Source organism: Enhydra lutris, unplaced genomic scaffold (genome assembly GCF_002288905.1).
Source record: "Enhydra lutris kenyoni isolate GAN:26980312 unplaced genomic scaffold, ASM228890v2 scaffoldscaffold33, whole genome shotgun sequence".
Lineage (NCBI taxonomy): Eukaryota > Metazoa > Chordata > Mammalia > Carnivora > Mustelidae > Enhydra > Enhydra lutris.
This window is the reverse complement of record NW_019154117.1, coordinates 23,136,149-23,153,164: the sequence shown is the minus strand read 5'-3', so window position 1 is coordinate 23,153,164 and position 17,016 is coordinate 23,136,149. Positions and strand designations below refer to the sequence as shown.

General features: G+C 41.7%; 1 pseudogene; it reads left to right on the top strand.

Moving 5' to 3' along the window:
• Positions 1–500: 500 nt before the first annotated feature.
• The window catches only part of LOC111153601, a 120,179-nt pseudogene continuing 103,663 nt past the window's right edge, over positions 501–17,016 (top strand).

Below are 17,016 nucleotides of genomic sequence, written 5' to 3'. Positions count from 1 at the left end.
TCCCTTTTTATAAAGATAGTCTTTTTAATGACTAGGGTCCACCCGAATGACCCCATTTCAATTTGATTACCTCTGTAAAGACCCCATTTCCAAATAAGGTCGCATTCTAAGGTACTGGGGGTTAGGACCTCAGCATATTTTTTCGGAGGAGGGCACAATTCAATCTACTATACTCCTATAAGACTCCCTTTAGACTTCTGACCTTCAGAATTAAAAGACAAATTTGTGTTTTGTGAGCCCCCGAGTTTGCGGTAATTTGGTAGAACACCAACACGAAATGAATGTACTTCCCAAACTCCCTGCACTTGAACCCTTATCTCTAACTGACTCTGCTTTTGGGTGTTCCTGTATACAATGGTTGGGAGCCTGGAAACCACATTTCCTACAATTCTGTGCCCCAAACATTCTGGAAGCCACTTAAGTTCTGCCTCTGAAATGTGTTTGCATGGATTTGAAAAATGGGAGGCAGATAGAAGCCTTATTTTTCTCCTCTGGCAGTGATGTCGTCCCCAGATGTGAGATTCCACCACCGGCAAATGGAAAGGATTTGCCGGGTAGACCAGAATATCATTCCAAGTAAGAGGACATGGTAGTGAAAAGTATATTTCACTTCCTACAAAACCAGTTTATTGAAACTGGTTTATTTAAACTGTCAAGGAATTCAGTCTCAAAAGGCAAGATTCAAACCCAGATTCTCTAATTATAAATCTCATCCTCTTAACCCCACTCCAGGTGTCCTTTCCTCGGTTAATGAGTAGATTCTCCTCTGGGAGGATGTGTAGGTGTTTCAACAATAGGTAAGACATGTCCCACCCTCTGCTGTCTGCTGCTGACAGCAGACAGAGCAGGTTTCCAGCTGTATGAGGGGTCCACCATAAAAAAGGTAGACATAGGCTCCCAGTGACTAGGAGCAGAATATGGACCAGATGAAAAGAAGAGCTAGATTTTTCTGGGGGCTCAATATTGTCAGGCATCATTCCCCCCATCTCCCTTCCAGCTGGTGAGTGAGCTCTCTGGGGTGACACTAGGCTGTTTTTGCCACATTTTCCAGCAACATTGGGGAGAAAATGTCCCAAATGTCTGTGATAAACTAGCTGGCAGGAAAGGTTGTCAAAACATCCAAAGGCTGAGCAAAAAGGTTGGGAGCTTCCGGACACACCCAGAAAAATAAGTAGCTTTGGATCTTGTTGGGTGGAATCAGGAGGAAAAGAAAGAGGGGGGGGGATCCACAACATCTGAGTGGAAAAACCTCCAAGGAGAGCTGTAAAATCTGGAGGAGGGAGATAGAAAGAGAGAGAGACAAATGCTTTCTGGAATCTTCTGTCTCAGCAAGAGGGTGTGGCATGATGTACACTTCTCCTCCCTTTACAGTTGAGAAAACTAAACAAAACAAAGCAGAACAAAACATAAAAAGCCTCCCCCAAACAAACAAACAAAAAAATACCTTGACTTAGAAAAATAATGCTCCTGGCTCATCCCAACCTTTGTCAATATCATAGTTGGGCAAAGAAACTGTGAATTTTAAACAGAGACATTTCAGAATCCATGCTTTTAAAGTTGTAGCTATACTCCAAATACTGGAGACTTCAGAAAGATCCATTTACATTCTACTCTACCTGTCACTGTGCTGGGCTGTCCTAGAGAGCATGAAACAGCCCAGCATCAGCCAGAATAGAGAGTAAATAGGGCTTTGTGTGTGTGTGGGGGGTGTCTTTAGGTGTTTTGTTCTGCTTTGTCTGGTTTCGGGTTTTGCTTTGTCTCTCCTCCCTTTATTCTGAGAGTTGGATCATTTTCCCAGCTAGATCAGGACAGATATCAGGCCCTCATGCTCTCCACACCGCACCAGAGAACCCTGTTCTCCAGGATGGCGGGGAGGAAAAAAAGCAGGATTTTCAGTCTGACACTCAGGGTTAGAATCCTATCCCCATCATTTTTAGTTACGTGACTTGTGCAAGCTACTCAAACTTTCTGTGCCTCAATTTCCTCAACTGTAAAGGGAGGAGAGGGGACCATAATGCCTCACATTGTGGCTGAGACAGTTCCATAAGGTAGAGTTATGTATATAATATCTGATATATATTAATATTTATCAATACTGATATAGATTAATATATCATATATATATCATAAGGCTTAGCACAAAGCAGACAGTCTAAATGTCAACTTCCTTCTTCCCCTCCTTATCCTCCAGCTTCCCATCCCTCTCATACCACGGAGAGTCTGCGACACACTATTTGAAACCGCCTACTTCTGAAGAGCAAGGAACAATGGCTATTCTCTGGAGGAAGGAAAGCTCTGACCCTCCCGGACATACCACCCAGAAAGGCCTCATGACACCATACACGTTAGTTAGAGCATAGTCATGGCTTTCTGTATTCATCATCGTTACAACTAACATTTCTTAAGACTTCGTGGCAAGAATTGTCCTAAAGTACCCTCTACCTAACTACTCACTTCATATAAGAGCCCTGTGAAAGATGCATTATTATCATTTACAGATGAGAAATGAAGGTTCAAACGTCATACAGCTGGAATCAGGTGGAAAGGTAATCTGATTCCAGAGCCCCCACCCCCAATGACCATGCTAAACCCCACGTACCTACAGCATTCTGGGAACCAGGGAAGATGTGTCTTTAGTTTCTTTAGAAGAAGTAAACTTCATGTTGAGTAGCTCGGGCCTGCTATACCTAGGTACTTCACAACCTTGCCACTGGCCACAAACACGGCAATGACCAACACACAACATGGGGGTTAAAGTCAAGTCAAAGGGGAAATGTTTGTTAGCATTAATATGTCTTTGTCTTTTGCCCAGAGAACCAAATAATGTGGTACACAAGCACATTGCCTGGGAATCAGAAAAACAAGTTAGAGAAGGAACAAAATAGCAGCTTGGAGCTTGAACCCAGCCTTCTGGAACTAGACTGTAGTTATCTTAATACCAGTAGGGAAAGAAATGAAAATGAAATATAATAAAATAAATAAATAAAATAAAATGAAAATAAAATAAAGAAAATCCAGTAGTGTCTAAGACCTTAGAGTTGATTAGATAGTTGTTCTGGTCACTTACTGCTATGTAAGGAACTATGCCTAAACTCAATAGTTTAAGTGACAACAATTTTGTGGACACCATGTGATTTTGTGGGTCAGGAATTAAGGCAGGATATGGCTGGGTGATTCTTCACTCCATGTTCCAGATTACTCGGTGGTATTCAGCTGGTGATGGACTGACTGGTCTGGAGGCCTAGAAAACTGACTACACCTTTGAACTTGGGGTTTGTTATATGACTCATATTTTCTAGGATGATTTCTTCTTGACTTATGCTCTTTAATAAGGTTTATTCAGAAGATGTTGACCTATCTCAGCTAACCTTATGAGAACAGAGGAAGGGATACCTATGTGGCTCAGTTGGTTAAGCATCTGCCTTCAGCTCAGGTCATGATCTCGGGGTCCTGGGATCAGACCCCCAGTGGGGTCCCTGGTCAGCAGCAACTCTGCTTCTCATCTACCTCTCTCATCCAGCCCTCCCCCTACTTACACTCTCTCTCATGTGTGTGTACTCTTTCTCAAATAAATAAATAAAATCCTAAAAAATAAACAAAAACAAAAACAAAAAAAAGGGGTCAGAGGAAAAAGACCTGACCTTGAAAGAGGAAGTATATTCATTGGAGGCTGAGTGTGGTGGCAGCAGGAGAAATGAGGAGGAGAGAAATGAAGCTGAGGGGCAGCCAAAGTCTGCTGCCTGTCTGCCACCACCTCTAGGAAGTATCTTTCTGAGGCTTTTCTCCACAGAAACTTTGGCCCAGCTGGTGATGGTGGGAGATGGCTTGTTTGAGCAAGGGGTTGTCACCTATAACCTGTTGCACTTAATGGACATTCCCCTCTTGATGGAATGTCTGTTCACGGACATTCTACTCGAGTGCCAGCAGCCTCCAAAGTCTGTCAGTCACATAGGCATGGAAATGGCCCTTGGCCAGCTGCCCTCGCCAAGTAACACTTAACACCGACAAGTAAAAAGGATGGCCGGTTTCATTTAGTGAGTTTCCAAAGTGCTTCTCTGGGAAAATGGGCAATGAGGGTGGAAACTTGTGAAGGCTATATAATTATTTTAAGGCCATCCACTTGGGAGTTGCTCTGCCATGAATTACAGACCTTTCAAGGACTAAGGATAGTACCAGGAAATGTAAAGACTCATGGAGGCTCTAGCACACAGCCCAGGGAACAAGAACCTCTCCGAAGCACCTTACTTGGGTCACTCTTGGCTCCATATTCCCTCAGCACATTGTGACCCCAGCGTCTACTGTGGGCTCTTACCTGTATTTGTCAGGAATCATACAAATGATCTCTTGCTAGTTGTTTCCATTGTTTTTGATGTGAACGCTATGGTAAATGGGAGATGGCCACACACTTTCTTCCTCTTCCTGCTACTGAGAGGTGGAGTCCGGTTACCTGTCCCTTAAATCTGGGCTGACCTTGATGACTTGGTCTTATGATGACTGGATTTTCTTCTCTTTTCTTTTTTATTTTAACTGTTTTTCCCCACAATTACCTTCATTCTTATTCAACAAATACCTTGCTGTGCCCCAAAGATAAAGCTAATTAAAGTTTCTGGAATAAGTGTATTTTCATCTATCTATTCCTGTTTTGTTAAACATCTAGGAAGAGTCCTCATTTTTATAATGAACAAATTTACTTCAGTTAGCAAAAAAAAAAAAAGAAATCTGATTTAATTTGCCTATTTCCTATATTATATTTTATATATCTAATCTTTATTTTAGAGATGACCAGTATAAAAGTTCATGGGTTTAAGATTTCCACTATAATCTTCAAAATGACTTCTTACAAAAAAGAAATGTGACAATTATATACACTCTCCTACATTTACATTATTTGGGCCCACTTGCAAGCCAAGTCTGACAGACAACTGTGATACAAAAAAGGTAGAAATTAGCAATTGAAGGACAGAAAGTATGGGCAAAGTCGTGTACTATGGGGAATTAAATAAGATTTCCACGGGCCTCATATTTAGACCACTACTCAGCACACTGTAAGCACTCAATAAATGTTAGCTACTATTGGTATTAAAGACATATATAATTTTCAAACCCAGTTTTAGATTAGCAGGAGATAGTTAATGCTACTCTGCTGAGTTCAAAACTTCAGAGCCAAAATGACAAGAAATGTAATGTTTTTCTAAGCCTGTGCCACCTCATCAGAAAATAGGTAACATTTCTGCTAGACTTTTTGAAACAGTATAAGTAGTATGAATATCCCCTTGTAAGCTCCAACTGGGAATTACAGAGTCATTCATTTACAAGTGAGGAAACCAAGTTCCAAAGAAGAGTTAGCACTTTGCCCCAGACTACAGTGCTGGACCCAGAGCCCACGACTCCTAACTTTCCATCCTGGACACTGTCCATTCATGTTGCCAATCTTGAAACAAACCAAAATGAATGTGTTGTTTAGGAAACAGAAAAAGGGACAAGGTAGGAGTGGGAAGGGAGGTTCCCCTGAACTCTGCTGTTTTGTCTTATAGGTAATGGCAGAGTATCAAAATTGACTTTATACTTGACATGTACAATGTACTAGATCAAAAGCTCAGGGTATATATTTATTTTAGGAGCTTTAGGAAACTTCTGTAGGATTTCTTCCAGCTGTGCCCTCAGACATCCAGAAAATACTTGAGGCCTGAGTATCCTATGAACATCTAATGCAGCAAACGTAATTTATAAAGAGTAAATGTTACCTGGTATCTTATATGGGTCATATCTTTGTCCCCATAGGGACATAGCATAGCATAGCATAGGGGATGTACTTCCATCCCCTAACTAGAGTGGTCTGCTCCTAAAGCATCAAGGTTTACAATCATGTTATTGTACATTCAAATGATCTATTCCCAAATATGCAGTGAGGATTTTCCACCCCACCCCCAGATCATTCCTCAAATAAGTAGACCTTTTATTCTAGTCCTTACAACTCTCTCAGATTATGGAGATACTCCTTCAGTTGCCTTATCTTTGGCAAAGCTACATTAGCCTGAAATTTTTCAAGAAATGATGGTTAAGCTGATTAGAGAATTGCCTCATGAAATTTAATTTTTTATTATATTATGTTAGTCACCATACAGGACACCATTAGTTTTTGGTGTAGTGTTCCATGATTCATTGTTGCATGTAACACCCAGTGCTCCATGCAATCTGCCCTCTTAAAAAAGGGGAAGGATGTATATTAGTCAGTATAGGGGAAGCTATGCTGCAGTAACATTAAACCTAAAATCTCAGATGCTTAAAACATAAAAATGTACTGTCACTCACACAAATGTCACCATGGGCCTCAGGTGACATTTCAAGTGGTACTTCCAGTGGTGGCATCTCCTTAATCTTAAATCTTATGTCTCTGTCCTCCAGCACAAGGCTTTTTTAATTGCTAATACAAGGGAGAGAAAATTGGAATGCCATGCAGGGGTTTCTCTCCATCAGATAAAAGCAACACATGTGTTTCCACTCATATTTAATTAACCAGAATTGCCTAATTGCAAGGAGTAAGTGTGCTCAGGAAAAATGAATATGAAAAAAGATCTAGTAAATGCAATGTATTCTCTTTCACAGGAGATAAATTGTTAATACATATTTAGTAATTATATGACCTCACAATTGCAAGAATTGAAGGTAATTATTTAAAAGCTTCCTAAAAATCATTTTAAAAAGCAATACACTGGAGGCTGGAAACAACTAGATATTCATTTGGAGGAAAAAGAAGTCTCAAAAGCATACACAAAAATTAAGTTGGTATGAGTCACAGATCTAAATTAAAACCTCAGGATGCCTGGATGGTTCAGTCGGCTAAGTGTCTCCCTGGTCATGATCCCAAGGTCCTGGGATCTAGTCCTGCATCAGTCTCCATGCTCAGTAGGGAGCCTGCTTCTCCCTTTCCCTGCCGCTCCCTCTGTTTGTGCTCACTCGAACTCTCTCTCTCTCTGACAAATAAATACATAGTCTTTAAAAAAAACAAGCTAAAAACTCAAAGTACAAAAGTTTTACCAAAAAAAAAAAAGAGAAAATCTTCAGACTTAGGGTAGACAGAGATTTCTTTTAAAAGCACAAATTATTAAAAAAATTCATAAATTGTACTTTATCAAAATTTAAAAGTTTTGCTCTATATAAAGACATGTCTAAGAAAATAAAAAAAGCACTATGTTGTACATATACTACAACACTGTATGTTAACTATACTGGAAATAAAATTATTATTATTATTATTATTATTATTTAAATTTTATTATACCATCATTAGTCAGGAGGAAATGCAAATAAAAACCCTAATGAAGACATGAAACCATAAAACTCCTAGAAGAAAACATAGGGAGAAAGCTCCTTGACATTGGTCTTGGATTGATTTTCAGGGGGGTATGACACCAAAAGCACAGGCAACAAAAGAAAAGATAAGCAAGGAACAGTATCAAACTAAAAAGGTTCTGCACAGCCAAGGAAACAATCAACAAAATGGAGAGAGAGGCAACCTACAGAATGGGAGAAATAATTTGCAAACCATAGATCTGATAAGAGATTAATATCTAAAATATATAAGGAACTTCAAGAACTCAGTCCCCAAGAAATAACCCGATTTTTAAAATGAACAAAGGACATGAATAGACATTTAAAAAAAAAAAAAAAGATGTACAAATGGCTAACTCAATTTAACTAACAACCACAGAAATGCAAATCAAAACCACAATGAGCTATTACCTCATACCTGTTAGGATGGCTATTATCAAAGAGAAAACAGATAACAAGTGTTGGTGTAGTAATAGAGAAAAGGCTTTGCGCACTGTTGGTGGGAATGTAAATGAGTACAGCCATTATGGAAAACAGTATGGAAGTTCCTCCAAAAATTAAAAGTAGACCTACCTTATGACTCAGTAATCCCACTTCTGGGTATGTATACATAGATGGGAATCCAGCTGATTTCAAGCAAGAGGTTGTTTTGCTGCCCAAACAGAATTGTCGTGGGATTTCTTCAAGTAGCCAATTCAAAGCTGTGCATTGAAATTACAATTCCATTTAGCATAAGCATTTACAGTACATGCAATCTCAGAAAATTACTCTGTGAAACTATTGGTACCCCTTTCATCGGTGCAACACATTAAAAGAAAAATGGCTTACTTTTACAAATCACTCCCATATCTAAGGTGAGGACAATTTCACTGCCCCAAGGAGAGATTAAATTCGTCTGTCCAGCTGGCAAGACTAGAAGGCCAATTAAGTAAGCTACTCAGCATCCCTAATGCCAAGCCACTGAACTAGCTAAAGGGGAATGTGGTTAACACTTGCTAAAAACCAAATCCAATTCATTTATCATGTGGACCATCAGGGTGCTAGGATCCCTCCAACCAACTCCTTTATACTGTTCCTAATTAGATATTGTTAGGCAAAATTCTACGTATTAGAAATGGAGAATTGCCGTCTCTACCCCCAACCTACTGAATTATATGAGAACAATCTTCTCACGTTTAGAGAGACCTGTGTTTAGATAAGCTAAAGTTGTCAGGGGGATGGAAAAGAGAAATGAACACAAGACAATTAAGAAGACTGAATTCACAGGGTTAGGTTTTGATGGGATATGGGACAAAGTAAAGTCAAAGACAGCATCTGGATTTCAGGCTTGAATGATTGGGTGCCATTTACCACGACTGGGGACACCAAGGGAGAAACAGAGCTTCTTATGAGCTCCTCTTCTGCTTCCAACTACTCTTCCCATCCCTTAAATGTGTTGTTTCCTGGGGTTCTTCCCTGTGTTCCTTCTCTTTGGACACATCTGATCTCAATTGCTTCGACCCTCCCCCACACACATCAACAACCTGCTCAAGGTCCCAAAGACACATCCAAGTCAGTTTATCATCTTTTTCTCAAAACCTACTCTGCCTTAATTTTTCCAGTAATAGAGTTCAATCTATTATCTACCTATGCATTAAGAGGAGAGAACTAGAAGTCACCAGAAAGTTTAGCCTCTCTCTTACCCCCACATGAAGTCAGTCACCAAATCATAGTTCCCCATTCCTCATGTCACTAATATCTGGGACCTCATCCCCACCTCTCTGCTCCTATATTCAGCCATCGTTGCTCACCTGAGTTGTTCACCTGAGTCCTTATGTTTCCCCTACCATCACTCTTGTAAATTACCTCTGCCTGCCCCCCACGCCTTCCTCCTACTACATCTAAAGAGCTACTTCTAAGACACAAATCTGATTATGTCATTCCCTTGTATAATACCCTTCAGTGGCTCATCAGCATGCCATTTGAGGTTTTCAATAGCCCCACCCTGCCCACTTTTCCAATCTCATCTCCTGATATTAGCCCAGCTAACTTTACATTCTGTTTCTTGCCAACTTTACCACTCTGAATAAAACATGGACCAAACAGTAATTGCAGACATCCTATATTGCTTTTAGTTCATTGAACCCTCACAGAGCAATTTTGTCTACAAATTCAAAGCTTCTTATCTGATCCCAGCGTATTCACCATTGAAGGAATGAAATTCTTCATCAGTAGAAGTCTGTTGATTGCCTTTTTTGTGGTCAGTGTTACCTAGAAACTCTGGGAAGTTTATTCTGGAAACTTTATTCTGTAAAATAAAGTTTCCTTTTTAAAAAAATGTTTATTCATTTATTTGAGAGAATGAGACAATGTGTGGGGGGGGAGGGACAGAAGGACAGGGTAGAAGCAGAATCCTCACTGAGCAGGGAGCCTGATGTGGGGCTCTATCCCAGGACCCCAGGATCATAACCTGAGCTGAAGGCAGATGTCTAACCACTGAGCAACCCAGGTGTCCCAAAGTTTCCTTATTTGAAGGCCCAGGAAACACCTTTAACTTCTTATTCCCTGAAGTACCACCACTCTTTCTCATAGCCTAAGGAGAAAATATCATCAAAGCCTACATTTGAAGCAATGTTTATCCATACAGTTTTAAGGAGTTCCTGCTAAAGGGCCACAAATAGACAAATAGCTACCATTTATTGAGTACCTGTCCACTCATTTATGCCTCACCTCAATCCCAGGAGTTTGGTATTATTATCCCATTTGACAGATAAGAGATGCATCCATTTAATATACACACACCAGAAGCAATTGTGGACTATATGAGGTCAATAATTAGTATGCATTTAGTTCACCACTCCTGGAAGATGGTGCTCAAAGAGGTGTGTATTGAATAAGCAAATGAATGAATGAAGAGAAGAGCTAGGGAGTGGCACAGCTGGTATGGAACCCGGGTGATCTGTCCCCAGAGTGGCTGCTCTACACTCACAACAGAAAGCCCAGCATAGGTGAATGTCCAGCTGATAAGAGGCCTGACCACGCTCCTCTTTTGTCCTCTCTTTCTGGGCTTTCTGTACGTGGTTTACAAGAGTCAGAGGGAAAAAACCCGACCGATCTCATAATGGTGTTGAGAAGAAAATTTAAGGAACCTTTTATGAAATCTTGTAAACACATAATACTAGGAAAAAATTAAAGATAGGTCCTAGCATCAACACTTAAAGTGTATTGTGTGTTTCCTTATGGCTGTTGGATATACTTTGTTTTCTAAGATTAAGGGAACAAATGAGCAAAATACCCTTGCTTCATCTGGCATCATTCTCACCACTTCCCATCACCCCCACCATCAGGGTTGAAATGGGGAGATGACTGATTCTTATGTAACCTCCAGAGGGGTCGTTACGAGGTCACACAGATCCATACATGTCTGATAGATTTACATCAAACACCCCTTGTGGGAAAAATTACATTAACTAAAATGAGGTGAATTAGGTCCAGATTTAGACATTGCCTATTAAATAAAATCTATTACACTGTCAAGGACACTAAATTGTTTAATTCAACATTTTAAATGTGAGAAGTTAATGTTGGTGGAAGAGTTAAGCACATTACACATTTATCACCCAAAAGACAGAGATATGAAAATGTCTAAACCATTAGCCATATAATAGCTTCAAATGCCTTATTCTGGTAACCCTAAATTGGTTAAATTATGAAACTACAATTAAGAATAATTATCCCTGCAGTAGTCAAGTCAATGTAGGAACACCAAGAAGCAGACATTTGGGTGCAGTAATATATCAGCTTACAACCTGAATCAACCTCAACAGCGATAGAGCACCAGAGCTATGATCCCCTAATAATGTTTCCCAATCCATCAAGGAAGAGTTCGTGGCAAGAAGCAAAGAAAAATTAGGAGACCTTCATTCTAACCAGTGCCCATCTAAAGTAGAAAGTGAAAATGCTCTGGAAATCTTTGTTTGTCTGTTTAAATTAACATGGATGATATTTAAGTCTTTACTTACATTGTAAGTTATCCATTTTATGAAACTATTCGGCAATGTTTTAAAAAGATTTCTGTGTCTATAGATTTCAATAGATATGCCAGTATGTATGTTTAAGTTGATGAGAGCTAGTTGATTCTTAACATAAATGTATACATTTTTTTGGATCTTACTTCCAAAGCTCTCCCTTCAATGTCTATCATGTTTATCCTTCCTTTTTTTCCCATAACGACGACACCAGGTCAAATCCAAATGGCGACCACTCAGTAAACATTTGCTGAGTAAATACACGAAGGAGCAAATGTATGGAGGGCAGACCTCACCGGATTACCTGAACAAGATCCCAGCAGTTTTACCAGCTTCCCAGTCTTCCCGCTCTCCTTCATGCCACAGACTTGCCAAGTGAATCTGGCCCCAAACTCCACTTTCCATGATCAACCTCCTGCCCAAGAATTCCCAACTACTGGTTTCAAGGTGAGATCCTACCTCACATAATGTCGGCTGACTGCACCTGACCCCTTTGCTCACATAGGTCCCCTTTCTGGAAACAAGCGATCTGCTCAGCTTCTGAGGGATCACGGGGCTTCTCAATACATCAGAGCACCAGTGCAGATTTGGGCCATCTACCCCCATACATCAGGCCGCTGCTTCCGAAGGCCAATAATGAGGTCCTGAAACAAACAGCTAGGAACGTGCTGACGTTGCATCCATGCCGCTGCATTGAAGGGCTTTGAGGTTTTGTTAATGATAAATATTATCCAAGAGCTTCTCAGACTTCAATAATCTCAAGAATCACCTGAAGGCCTGAGAGTCTGCATTTGCAACAAGCTCCCAGATGACACGGAAACAGCTGCTCTGCAGACTACGCTGAGGACCAAGGAGCCACAGCAGGGCTTGTCACACTAGGTGGCACATGGGAATGATGTGGAGCATTTTAAAGATACTGGTGCTTAAGACCAACCCCTAAGATTTTGTTTCGATTGGTCTGGGGTGCAGTCCAGGCCCTGAAATTTTCAAAGCAGCTCTAATCATTCTAGTGCGCAACCACTGCCTTAGACCAGTGTTTCTCAAACTGGTTTTCATTATATACCCCCTAAAGAGAGTTTGTAGACCCTTTTCCTCTAAACAGTCCTCATGCAATTTTAATAGCACTGGGAGACTGCATGTCAGTTTATATACTGTGGGCAGACTTGGGCTTTATACACAGAAGGAAAAGGTTTTGTTCCCCCAGAAGCATTTTGCAGCTGTTGGGAGTGATGGTTCCTGCATTGAGAAAGCATGCTTTAGCCTACACTTGCTAAAGAGGCCATAGATCTCAGGCACTAAGGGCCAGGCTGGAGAGAGACGACAGCAAGGAGATCACACTAATGATGTACTGTATGGTGGCTAACATAACATAATAAAAAAAATTATTAAAAAAAAAAAAAGGAAGGTGATCCTACCAATGCACATACCCCCACACCCCTGCATCCCAAGTCATGACTGGCTGTATGGCCTGAAATTCCTTTGTGTTTTCTACCACTTCATTATCCAATAGCCATGAAGGACCCTGAATGTCCCGCGCTATTCAAGTGAGTCAGCTGGGGTGTTTGCCAGTGTATCCCTATCTGTGCTCACGAGCCAAGCCTCCTTCATGTTGCCTGGAGACAGATGGGTTTTCCATCACTATGTAAAGCAAAATGTCTCCAGGAGACTTTTTTTTAAAACTCCAGTAGGGTTAACATACAGTTTTAGATTAGTTTCAGGTGTACAATAGTCATTCGGCAATTCTCTACATGACTCAGGGCTCATCATGATAAGTGTGCTCTTAATCCCCTTGACCTATTTCTCCCATCCCTCCACCCCCCTCCCCTCTGGTAACCATCTGTTTGTTCTCTATACTTAAGAGTCTGGTTTTTGGCTTATCTCTTTTTTTCCTTTGTGCATTTGTTTTGTTTCTTAAATTCCACCTATGAGTGAAATCATATGGTATTGGTCATTCTCTGACCGACTTATTTCACTTAGCATAATACTCTCTAGCTCCATCCATGTTGCAGATGGCAGGATTTCATTCTTTTTATGGCTCAGTAATGTTCCATTGTGTATCTACACCACATTTTCTCTACCCACGCATCTACTGGTGGACACTTGGGTTGCTGCCATATGTTGGCTATCTTAAATAATGCTGCACTAAATATTGGGGAGCATGTATCCTTTTGAATTAGTGTTTTGGTTTTCTGTGGGTAAATATCCAGTAGAGCAATTACCAGATTTTAGGGTAGTTCTATTTTTAATTTTCTGAGGAACCTCCATCCCATTTTCCACTGTGGATGCACGAGTGTGCATTCCCACCAATGGTGCACCAGGGTTCCTTTTTCTCCATATCCTCACCAATCTTGTTGTTCCTATAGGACACGCTTTTTAATATATGTGTCAAACCCCAATATTCACTCAGGTTATACCATAACTCGATAAATTGTGTCGGAAGGGTGGGTCACAGCAATCGGGGGCAAACAGCAGTGCTGTTTTTAATTCTGAAGACAGAAAAAGCCAGACTCTACTCCCTGTGTGAAGTCCCACCTATGGGGAAGGCCAGTGAAAGTGTGGTAGCCAAAGGGGGCAGGGATGGGTAAAAAGAAAGGGCAGGAAAAAGAAACCAGCATTATCACATGTCTCTTTGTGCCAGGGGATGTCTGTACATTGTTTCATTGAACCTCCTTCATGAGTCTGAGAAGTGGGTATCATTCTTCCATTTTCAGATAGAAGCCCTGAACTGCCCCAAGGTCTCCTCCTAGTAAGTGGGGAAGACACAAATCGAATGTTCTCCTGCTGGGCTCCAAATCCAGTGCTCTTTCTAGTCTATCATGCTGTTCTCCCAGCCTCAGGAAAACACGAACCACTGTAACCGTTAAGGATAGCCCTCCATATTCGAAACCAGGAAGATCGGGGTGACCTTACCACGAAAGCAGGAACTCTGGGTCCTGGAGCAGCTCTGGAATATAAAAGAGAGGCTGAAATGGGGGCATCTGCAAGGGGGCATCTGCCATGAGGACCTCAAAAGAACATGGATTTAAGTGTCTGAACCCCAGCACAGCACCGGAGGTCATGAGGACAAAAGCACAGAAGGAAAAGAGAAGAAGTGACGGGGCAAGACCCACAACTGCTTTCCTTCAAATAGTAGGAAAAATGGGGGTCTGAGTTACCTAAGGACACAAAGACACCAGAAACTATGGGGGAGGGGGTAAGAATTCCAGGAAGTGGGAAAAGACTAAAAAAAATGGATGGCCCCAGAAAAAAAGGTAACTTATTTATTTTGAAGGGGAGGGCCCTGAGCAGACAGCCTTCTGCTCTACCTGGGCCCTTCCAACCTCAGGGCAGAGCTAGAGGAAAGAGAACAAATTGTTAAGGGAATGCTGGGAGTCTAGAACCTGAGATTCACTCCTCTGAGAAAGAAGACAGATTCCCCTCCATTCTCCACCCTGACCTAAAATCTGACCTTACCAGAAAACAACCTTCCTCCTTCCCTTTGAGGCAAAACCAGGGAGGCCTCAAAAGATCTGCTTGGAGGAAAGGAGGCTAAGAACTTGAGTTCTCCCATGTACACAGGGGCCCAGAATCCACAATAAAGGTAATCATTAACACCTGCCTTTCTGCCTTTATCCAGGAGAGAATCTGCTTCTCTTTCCTCGGCCTTCTTCCTTTCCAACCAGACTGTGCTGTAGCCTGAAACCCATCTACCACCATGATGGATCACTCCTCGTGAGTTACAGAGCTGGCCCATGCATCTCTCTAAGGGGATTGCAGAGGAAATCCTAGGGGCGAACCATTTGTCTTACTGTCACCAACTGTGCTACTGACTATAGCCCCCTCTTTTGCTGGCAGCACCACAGTACGAGGTCCCACGTGAGGGAGATCACTTCCTGTGGAGGCTGACTACATCAAGTGACTTTTCAAAATAATGCATCTGCGGGAAAAGGGAAAATTCCTGAATGATACACTGAAAGCCAAAGCCCCCCCACAACATTTTCCACTCATTATTACCCAAAACTGGAAATCCCTCAGGGACATAAGAGCTGCTGTAGGCAGGGAACCCACATTTCCCTTTTAGCCATAATAATCTGAACATGCCCGAAAGTCTACAAATGTTCTGCCAGAGACCCTACCCACAGAAACGAGACTCAAAGAACCACCATGTAAAATTTATGTCCTCTGAGAAATGTGTTTCGATTATTGCCACAGTATTTGCAAATGGCTGGATGGACTGAGATCAGATTTGTCCCCAACACTCCCCAGAGTAGGGTGTCTCCCATGTTTGGATCGGGTGATATCAGTCCACAGGTCAGAGGGAAGAGGACTGCCCTGTTTAGGGGAACTGAGGAGGGAGTTTGTACCCTGTCCTCGCCTTGCTCTGTCGATCATGCTCCTAAACTTGTTCAGCTCCTCACGCTAAGTTGAGTTGATTTCCACTCAACATGTTTATTAAAATATTGAGTAAGAATTGGCAAAGCTGGGTAGTGCTTGCTTGGTAGGAGAATCCCCACATGGTGTTTTGACAAGAGCAGTTCAAAGGGCCCCTCTGAACTGGCATCACCGAAGTCTGCATTCCCAGGATTAGTGAAGCAGAAATCATTTATTTGCTGAGTATTTACCCAAGCATGATTACCCTTGATAGGCAGATTCATTCCAAGACGCAAACTTTACTTTGAATCTCTCACTAAAGCTGACAGGAGCATATCTGCACATTCTGAGGAAAGACATCTGTCAGCAGAGACCCGTCTCTGTTTGGCATAAGGAGGACTGTACAATAAGACCACGTTTTTGGTAGTTGTTCAGTGAGAACCTTATGGCTCAGCAACAAAGATCAACAATGTCTGGACAGATCAAGATAGTAGGAAATGCCTCACGAATTTACAACTCTGAAATAATGAAAGAGAAGGTGGGAAGGAAAGAGAAAGAGGGGACAGAAAGAAAGAAAAAAGGGAAGGAGGGAAGAAGCAAGGAAGGAAAGAAAGAAGGGGGAAGGAAGTAGGGAAGGAGGGAGGGAGGAAAGGAAGGAAGGAGGGAAAAGGAAGGATAGAAGGAGAGAGAGGGAAGGAAAAAAAGAAGGAAGGAAAGAGGAAGAGAAGGAAGGAGGGAGGGGTGGACAGAAGGAGGGAAGGAAGGAAGGAGGGAAAGGGAGGGAGGGAAGGAGAAAAAGAACTTAAAAAAAAAGAAAGAAAGAAGTCCAGCACATTCTTAACTAGTCTGAACCAGTGAACATTCCCCAGATTCACCGTTCTATAAATTCACTGAGTAATTGTGCAGATCCCCGGACAACTGTCAGATAGTCTTCACCTCCGCTCCCCCCCACCCCCCCCCATGGAAAAGCTCATCACTTTAAAAGTACAGGATTAAATTAAAAGTGCAGTAGAGGATGCTACTGTATTTTTGTGAATGGGCTGGGCATCTAAATGCATTGCATTTGCTTATATTTTCACAGATGCCCAGGCGACCAATCTGGAAGTCCATACAGGCAACCAACCACAAGGGTGTCTACCTGGGGTGGGATGCAGGACCCCTGGGTGCAGGGGTCCAGGCAAGACAGGGTAGAAGGGAGATTCTTCCTTGGGTGCCTTTTTAGACTTTTTGATGTTTGAACCATGAGACTGTGTTGCCTTAGTAAAAAAATGAAATGAGAGAATGAGAGTATTAAAAAAGTATTCAAATGGCAGCCATCAGAAACCCC